We start from the raw sequence: 10,036 nt of genomic DNA, 5'->3' as shown, positions 1-10,036 counted from the left end.
TTGGTTTCTTCCTGTTAAATATTCTTGCCCTTACACTCCTTCCACTCCTCCCTCCGCCCTCCCTTGCACTCCCACACCCCAACCCTTCGCCAAACTGATGCCACACATATGCGACGCTTGTATTTTCTTTTGTGTTTGCCTTGTTGTATAGGGGTGCGGGAGGGGGTGCCAGGCGAGGCGCAGTAAGTGGGAGGGGCTGTTATGTGTGTGTGTATGTGTCTGGGGAATGGGAAATGGGGAAGGGAGCCTGGTCGCATATTGTCCCAACAAGAGCGCGACGGTCGCGCTCCAAAAACAACCAGAAACAGAACAAACATACACACGCGAGGCATCGTGTACGCATCATATCATCGCATATTGTTTTGTGCCTGTCGACTAAAGACTCCCCCTGTCCCCCACCTGTTCCCCCCCCCCTCCTCGTAGCTTTTGACTGCGTCAGTCGGCCAGCGCCAAGCTGGGCCCAAAAGACAAGCGCTTGGCAGCTAAGTCTGGCCATGTCAGTCAGTAAACAAACTGCCTTCCTCCACCCAGTTTGTAAGCATACCATTCGCTGTTGCTGTTGCTGTTAGTGTTGGTGTTGGTGTTGCTGCCACTGCCCCCACTCATGTGGCGATAAATGCAAGTTGGCGATTTCCTTTGTTGTTCTTCTTAGAGAAACAACCCGAGCTCCACATTGAAGTCCATTACGTTCGCTTTACCTGGTTTATCTGCTTCTGCTTAACGATGGTGACAGAGAGACTGGGTGGCGGGGTGGTGGCTTGTGTGGCAAGAACAATGCTCATCGATTTGCCAGTTGTGAGCTCCAATTAAATGCATATCAAGTGGGGTATCAAAGAGCCGAAAACACTTGAATAGCCAGCGAAGCGTTAAGCTGCTGAATTTCCATGGATTTTTCTCTGTCTGAAGTTCAAAAACTTTTCAAATGGAGAACAATACCAAAAAAAAAGGGGGTTTATATAAACTTATCTTAATGTCTGTTTTTTGAAAACTTTCATATTTTTAACTATGCAGCAATTGCTACTCAAATAAGGATGTACATAATTATAATTTCTAGAAAGCAATTTAGTCAAGTCAAACAAATAATACTTTGATTTATTTAAGTTGATCTCTTTCTGAAATAAAAATAATAATAGTATAAGAAAAACAGATATTGATTTAAATTGTTGCAAGAAGCACTCAACAAGTCAAGCTCATTTCAATTATCATTTTTTTTTACCCATTTCAGTTTCGAACTATCCATACTCTAAAATCAAATCGATTTCTATTTCATGGTAAATTCGGTCTATCCAATCATTTCTGTTGACCAAGCACGCACTGCCTTTGCCAATGTCAAACACATTATTATCGAAAGGGGATTTCGTTTAGGCCATCTAATGCACTGACATCCATCCACAACAACCCCACAAAAGTATCTATCTCTGTGGGTGTGTGTGTGTGTGTTTGTTTGCCTGTGTGTGTGTGGGTGTATGTTAGCTGTCTTGCCCACAACAATACAAACATAGCCACAAACGGAGTCAAGTTGATGTTACCTGCGTAAATCAGGAAATGTGGCAAGCAGCGTAGCATGCTCTGATTGACTGTTCCGACGTATGGATGGGATGGATCGATTGAATGTTGGCTGGAGCATTGAGCATGGAGGACAGAGGACAGCGGAGGACCCTGGTCAAGAGAATGTCTCAAGAGCTTGGGTTCGTTTGCAAAACTAAGTCGCCCTAATGCAAATGGAAAACCAAAAACGGCTGCACACATAATTTCAATATGCCAGCACCACAACAAGCCACCCACAACCCAATTCGGTCGAGCCCGGACCCAGTTTTACGGCTCCAGTTCCAGCGGATGTCGTACCACCTGCAGTGACTGACGAACGGTCGGTCGAGTCGACTCGATTCGAGCGACCGGTCTGGCCCCCGGGGTCGTTTTGCGTACGCCCTTGTGTTCTGCGACTTAGATCCGCATATGTGCGGGTGTGAGTATGCCTGTATGCCTGTATGTGTTTGTGTGTGTGTGTGTGTCTGTGTATGCCTTGTTGATGCGCTTCGGTGGTCGCCGCCGCCTGCCAACGGAAAAGGAAATGAAAAAAGGCGAACGAGAGCCCCGCCTCAGATACACAGCTCTCAGCGGCTGGACGGGTTCTTAAGCTACAGCCTCTCTTGCCTTGCCAATTCCGCTTGGTTGGTTTGCAAAATTTTTGAATTGGATACTCTGGCGACCAAATACGCCCACACGCCCAGCCATATCGACTACCTAGCGGGCGGACGCCCGCTCAACCATCCCAACCCATCCACAACACACTCTCCCTGCTGCTCAGCGTCCAATGTCGTCCGTCCTACACATGACCAAAAGAATCAACGTATATATATATATTGTACGTATGTGTGTGTGTGCGAGGACTATTTGAAATTTCGCATATTAAAATATCGTCGTGCATGCGAAAGGTCGCAACTTCTTATTTGAGGCAAAAGGTGGCCGGCGCCGTGCGACGCTGTTGTTCTCCCTGACGTCAACGTTGCGTGGATGTTGCACCGTGGAACGAACTTACTTCAGCTTACCCACACACTCACAACAAAATATAAAATCGAATAAATTATCGATTGTTGTTACACTAATTCAAATTCTATATAAACTCCAAAAATGATCAATAATCTTGTCGATAATTATCTATGTTCGCTTGAGTGCAAATGCATTTACAGTATTCACAAATTAAATGAAATAAATGAATTAATTTATCGATATATATATAGCCAAATATATATATATATAAAGCAGCAATGTATATTGTGGATTGAAGATCTGTCAACAACGAATTGGTCGGTTGAAGGATTATTTCTAGGTATTATCTATCGAACTAATATATACAATGCTATGTAAAGTACTATCGATAATCGATATCGTTCTTAAACGTATGTATATATTGCAGTTGATGTGGGAAAAAGTTCAGCTTGTCTTTTTTTGTCCACAGTGCGTAGTTGTTGGTTGCCATTGCTGTTGCTGTCACGACTGTTGTTGTTGTTATTATTATTGGACAGACTGCTGGCTGACTGCGAATGTGGCTAAAGATGTGGCTGAGGATGTTGGCGCACCGTCACCGTCACTGGCACTGGCACTGGCACTGGCAACATAACATTGGGACACAGACACATCGCCTGTGGTAACACAATAACGAATTTCCGTAGCAACTTCATCACCAGCTCCTGCCGCTGTTGCCAGCAACGTTGCTGCTGCTGCCGCTCTGGTTGTTGCTGTTCTTGTTGTTGTTTTGGTTGTTACTGTTGCTGGTTTTTGCTTTTACTCTGAAATGTTATCCACTTTACATGGACTCTGGTCTGGTGCTGTTTCGATTGGGCAACGCTTTCTTCATTTCTTCTGCTGTTTTCATTTTACTTTCCTTTTTTTTCCTTTTTTTTTCTTCAACATTTTATTTTTTTTTTTGCAATTTTTGTTACATTGTAGACTAAAATTTGGCAGGCAGGGGGCGGGGGGCGTGGGGCGGACGAGCACAAATGAAATTATACACTTTTTAGATGCTGCTCCTTCTGCACACACACACACACACAGACACACACGCACAAACATCTACACAAAAGACAACACGCATGACAACAACAACAATAAGAATAATAAAGTAAATAAATACGATGAATAAACAGAATAAAATAACAAACAAATCCAAATCAAACCGACAATATTTTGTCTTTGCTACTTCTGCTGCCAGTCACAGTAGCAGTGTCCTTTGTTGTATGTAATTTCGATTTAATGTGCTTCGCTTTAGCCACATCTCAAGGTCTTGCAACTGGACGTTACATCAGCAGCAGCAGCAGCAGCACCAACAACATGAATGTGTAACATTTACACAGCTGTTTTAGCAGCAGCATCCAGTCTCGAGCATTCTCACAGGATGCACAACAAGACGAAGAAGATCAGCCCAGTTGGTAACCCTTCTTGCAAATATTATGAAACTCTCAAGCAGCGTACCCATCAAGGCATATCCTTACCCTTACCAATACCCTTACCCTTGCTGTCTCCTGTCACGACAAACAATTAAACTTAATCAGTTATCCAACTGACGCGCCTAAGAAAACACTTTTCCCTGTCGATCTGTCGAACCGTCGATCGTTCCAAAAAAAATATAAAACCCGTTACAATCCAAAATGAAGATTGAAAGGAAGGTAACAGAAATGAATTATTGCAAAAGACTTTTGCGTTTTCCCTTTTCATAAAAATTGTATTTTTATGGATTTCCATTTTTCTATTTTTATAGATCGTGAGAAAGTTTAACCCCTTCATAGGTTTTGCCGCGAGCTATGAGGATGAGACTAAGACCCAAGACTGTGGCTGAGCAGTGACGCTGGCCCATTGCCACATAATTTATAATGATTAGGTACCGTTGAGTTGCACAATGCCAGGATGCCGAGAATCGGAAAAGGAAACAGTTGCAGGGCGCCTCCTTGTGCCGCAGCAAAAAGAACAAGAAGAGGGTGACGGGCAAGGAACCGCGATACCGAGGCGTCATCCCCTCAGCGAGGGGCACATACGACAATCGGTCTCAGGGTGCCTCATACCAGCGACCCACAGATGTTAATCTAGGGTACATGCCAAGGAAAATGCTTAGAATGCATTACGTCCATCATACCTGAGGATTATGTTATTAGGCAAATAGTTTTTGCAGTTGATCGATAGATTTCAGAGAACTACGTTTCTGGTGATGATCTATGCATATCTATATATAGTGCTATGACATAGTGATCTGACAGAGAAAGTTTAGCTATCAATTGAATATAAGCTTATAACATCTATAGAAATTAATTCTTATAGTTGATTGATATGTAAATTGCAAAACAAACAAATAATCAGAAAGTTTAGTTCAGTAGAGTTCCGAGAGTTTAAAATCCTAAAGTATAATACAATCCAAGCGTCAACATTAATTGTAGTAGTAATTCAACATTGTTGTAGTCCGCTGAAATATGTCCAATTGAATAACTTGGAATCAATAATATATACAAATGAACGCTGACCCTTCGCGGCTCTGTTCGGTGACCCCTGAATGATCCGCCGCCCACACAAAAACACAGATCAAATGACCGCCTTTATGATCTATGGTCAGCTACATCGATACATCCATTCATTAATCAGGCAATTAGTCAACTGACACAACACACGCTCATTGAGAGAGACGCACACACACACGCACATTGTGGCATTAGAGTATAAATATCAATTTGATCTGTCAAATATTGACACATCAAAACCTAAACAAACCAATGACAGGGTCCTCCTTCACCTCCTACCCTCCTCGCATCCTCCACCCGGCAACAAGCCATTTAGCGGCAATTTATAAGCAACAAAACACCCAAAAAAAAAAGGACAAAAAAACGTGGAAAATGGGAGAAATAATAAATGAAAACAAAAAGCAACAACAACAACCACAATGTGAACGAGGGATTGTTGTTGTTCAGATCATTTCAAGGGTCCTTGACTTTTGCGCCGGCAATGAGGCAATTGAGTGATGCTGCCGGCTCAAAGCAATTATGTGTATTATATTAAATGATATTATATGGTATTATATGGCATCATGTTTGCACTTTCCTGTCGAAAATCGAGTTTTTTACACCAAAACAAAAAACGCATTAGATCATGCTTAGGTTAGATATTTTGGGTTCGTTTTTTCTTTTTTGTTGCTGTTTAGGGGATGCTGCGAATTTGGTGAACGTCAGAGAAACGGAAGCTGAGCGAATGCCCAGCAAAGGTTCAAAGTGCGTGTGAAAATGAGGATGTTTGTTGTAGTTCCTGTTGTTCCAGTTGTTGCAGTTGTTGTTGCGGATGCTGGCAAAAGTTTTGCGGTGTTGTTGTTGCTGTTGTTAAGGTGTGAAGCCGTCGATTTAGGGCACAAAAGGATGCTGCTCGGACAATTACTGTGAGTCCCTTGAGTCCCGTGTAATGCGATAAGGCGCCAAATAGCACAGATTCACAATTATCCACATGATCTCTCATTGTTGAGCTGTCAACCCGAGCGTTGTTCTTGTTGCTGTTGTTGCTACTTTTTTTCCAACTCTTTTTGGGTCAAAAGGTGCCAGTTTTTGCCTCATAGCATGTTGCCGGGGCAATTAGTCAAGTGGTTAATGGGTTGAGTCGAAATCGAATCGGATAAGGCTAAGGCCACATCACACAGCACACAGTTGAGTGCCTGCCAGGATAATCGTAAAAACTGTATATAAGGAAATCCTTTCCCATTTTTTGGTCCATGGATTTATAGATTGTGCATTCGCAAAAAAAAAAAAAAAAAAACAAAAAAAAAATGTGCTGCAACTGCACAAAGTACAGCAACAAAACAAAATAATACAAAAAAAAGGGTTAAGGGGCTTAGGGGGTAGAATTTGCGGCTGCTGCAGTTAAAAAATGTTCGCGAATTCTGTCCAACAGGCAAATTACTTTTCCATCTAGAGTGCAGCCGGGTTGCAGAGGGGGTTGCTCACAGAAAACCAACAAAATAAATTCCCTAAACTGCAGGAGTTATTGAAAATTATTATGAAATTGTATTGAATGATGGCAATGTCAATGTCTAAATGCTCATTACACTCAGCGAAAACAAACTGAATCCGAAAAATGTAATAATCAATGCAAATATAAAAAGACTACCAAAATTCGATTTGCATTTTTATGAAGCAGTTTTCATTATCAATTTGTTGCCAGAAGATAAAGACTTGATATAGACTACTTATTTTAGATAATAAAGATAGATAGAAGAGAAAGACTTGATATAGATTACTTATATATAAATAAGTCTATATCTTTAACTTGTGAATCTAAAAACATAATAACTTATGTAAATTTGAAATATGTCGATGGAGATTACTTACTGCATTAAGTAAAAATGTTTATTATATGTATAAAATCTGGGGATTGTATTTGATTTTTCATATTTTTCGTAGTCTTCCGTTAGCAAATTTAAATATAAGCCAAATTTTGAAAGTCGTCTAAGATATTGAAAATATCTTTCGAAACTAATGAAAATACTGAAGCCAGTTTTGGCTAATGCTTCGAAGTGTGAAACTCTCACAGCAAATAAGAATAAAATAAAAGTGTTAGCAACTCACGAAAATCTGTGCCAATTTTTGTATTCAATTTAATTTTAATTCTTTTTTGAAGAAGAAGAAGAAGAAGTTACCAACGCAAGTTGGCAACAACAACAATAATCACTTGGCAGAGAGGCTGCGATTCGTCTTGTGTTTCGTTTGAATATTCAAATTTCGAGCCGTTTAAAGTCGTTGTGTCGATGTGTATATGAATCCAATCGATTTCGACTGCGATTCGATTTCAGTCGGTTCAATGTTGGCCAGGTGTTGCTTTGATGTTGCAAAATCCGCTACAGCTTACACCCCTGCCCACCTACCTCCCTCCCAGGCACACACACACACTCACACACACACACACACACACACACACATGAGGGGTTTGCATTTGCATGGCCTCGTTTTCTCTTTGCATAGCATAATTTCAAATTGCGAGCAAATTTTCCCGCTCAACAGCACACACACACACACACACACACTCATGTGTGTTTTTGGCATAGTTTTTTTTTACATGGAAAGGGATTATTTATTTATTACGAAATTTTCGTCATTCGATGCGCGGCTGGCGCGTGGAAAGCTGCACACAAGAAAAAAAAATTAAATAAGTGGAAAGGTGGCAAAGGTTGGACGAGGCAACGGTAGGATGTGAATAAGGATGACGGGAACGGGAACGGGACTGGGACTGGGACTGGGAACGTGGCCAGGCAGCCAGCGAGCCTCGCTGGCAGGCCGCAAATGTCGAATTATTCAAATGATGATTCAACCCCCTCGCCGCACCGCTGTTACCCCTTTGCCGTGCTGGCATTTGATATGCAAAAATACAAAAAAAAAAATGAAAAAAATAATAGAGTAGAAGAGTAGAAGGAAGCAGCAGCAATACGCACAGGACGCACACAGGACACACGCCAGCACACACACAGAGAGAGAGAGAGAGAGAGAGAGAGAGAGTGAGAGAGTGAAAGATACAACGGTGTAGCGTTGATTTGGTGTGCACTTTTTTTTCTCTCTGTACCTTGCGGCAATCTGGTGGCACACACAGACACACACACACACGTAGCTTTTGTTGTTGTTGTTGGTCCTTTGTAGTTTGCATGTCCCGTTTCGTCATATGAGATCGCGAACGCTTACAAATTTGTTCATATAATTCGAAAATAAAACGTCGACACACAGATAGCAGAGAACAGGACTCTCCACGGCCTATAGCCCACTGTGTGTGTCTGTGTGTGTGTCAGTGTGTGTGTCTGTGTGTGTGAGTTGATAAAAAAAAAGAGTCGCTTTTAAGGACATCTGCGTATTTTCCCTATCCAATATGCAAACCTCCAGTGAGTGCCCTCCCTCTCCGCAGTTACACCTCTCGCTTGCTCTCTCTCTCTCCCTCTCTCTCTCCCTCTCTCTCCCTCTCTCTCTCTCTTAATGTACATAACTCGACCACAGTTTGGCATTTGAATTCATTTAATTTGCACCTTGTTCGCCAGTTCGGTAATATTATATATGTTCATACAGATATACAGATACCTCTGTGTACCTCTACGCATTATGCTGGTAAGCAACATGAGAACATCTGCTTCTGCTGCTGCTGCTGCTGCTGCTGCTGCTGCTGCTGCTGCTCCTGGCAGTTGTTATGCTGGTTGCATAAGCTGCAATCGAGTAAGCAGTTCGCCAAAAGCATGCATCTAGGTGAGAAACTATCATGTGGCATTCCATTTGTGCACCACACACAAAACATTTGAGATATGAATACTCTTGCTGAAAGCTGCCATTATTTGATTTGTTTTTTTATTAATGGAATACATAATCATCACATGTATGTTTTCTATCCTCTTTTCAGCATTTAAATATGTTTTTTCGCTGGCTTCAAATCAAGTACTGTAAGTATTTACAGGTAAGTAGTAAATATCTATCTGAAAGTTCAAGAAAATGTGTTCGAAAAGTCTTTGAAATAAATTGAATTTGTGCTTATATCCAAAATTAGTCCATTGGCTGTTTAGACAAAGATAATTAAATTACTTTTTTTTTGTTCTAGATCTATGGAATAGAATACCCTAAGCCTAGCATACAGTTCCCAATAATTTTAACCAATCGGCTGCAAACTCTTCTGCAACACTAAACAAACAATTAACTTCCCTCGAGTTGCATTACTTTCACTTACTTAATTCTGACCACTTGTTATCCGACGCATTCCAAGATTCCAGACACACACGCAAATCAAATGAAAACCACAAAGCAGCTATACAAATATCATTGATATACACACATCCAAAAGACATTTATATGTGGCAAGCACACATGTGGAAGGTCCAGAGCACAAACCGGACTCAAACTCAGCCTCAGCCTCAACCTCAAACTCATACAAATTCCAATTCCAATTCGAAATTCGTATTCGTATTCGCAATCGCATTCCCTTTCCCTTTGCCAATGCCATTGCCATTCCCATAGCGAATTCGTATTCGCAATCGCATTTCAAAGGCGGCAAAGCCACATTGAGAACTTTGCATAAATGTCCGCAAACATGTGTCCCGGTACCCAGTCTGGGCACCTCCATCTAACCCTAACTTCTTCACATCAGTGGCCATTGAATGCGGGAAGAGAAAGAGAGAGAGATACAGAGAGAGAGAGAGAGAGAGAGAGCTCATCCAATCTTTGGGGCGCCTGCCTCATTGGCGTCGTCTTCGTTCTCATCCTCATCCTCGTCGTCGTCGTCGGCGACTTTATAAAAATGTTTGCCCTTCTGTTTGTTTGTTTGTTTGTCTATGCGTCGATTTGTTTGTTTGTTTATTTGTGTGTTTGCCCGACTGCGTTTTGTGTCGTAAATTTAATGGACAACACCAACGGGAACAGCAACAACAGCAACAACAACAACACGAACAGCAGAAATCGAGAAAGGAATCGAATCGAATTGAATGGCAAATGGGATCCATGCATAAAAAATTGGCAAAGCCAGCCAAGGGTTAACTTCGATTAGCCCGAAA

The sequence above is a fragment of the Drosophila grimshawi genome, unplaced genomic scaffold (genome assembly GCF_018153295.1).
Source record: "Drosophila grimshawi isolate 15287-2541.00 unplaced genomic scaffold, ASM1815329v1 contig_848, whole genome shotgun sequence".
In the NCBI taxonomy this organism is placed as follows: domain Eukaryota; kingdom Metazoa; phylum Arthropoda; class Insecta; order Diptera; family Drosophilidae; genus Drosophila; species Drosophila grimshawi.
The sequence above is the reverse complement of the archived record's forward strand: the minus strand, read 5'-3'. Positions refer to the sequence as shown.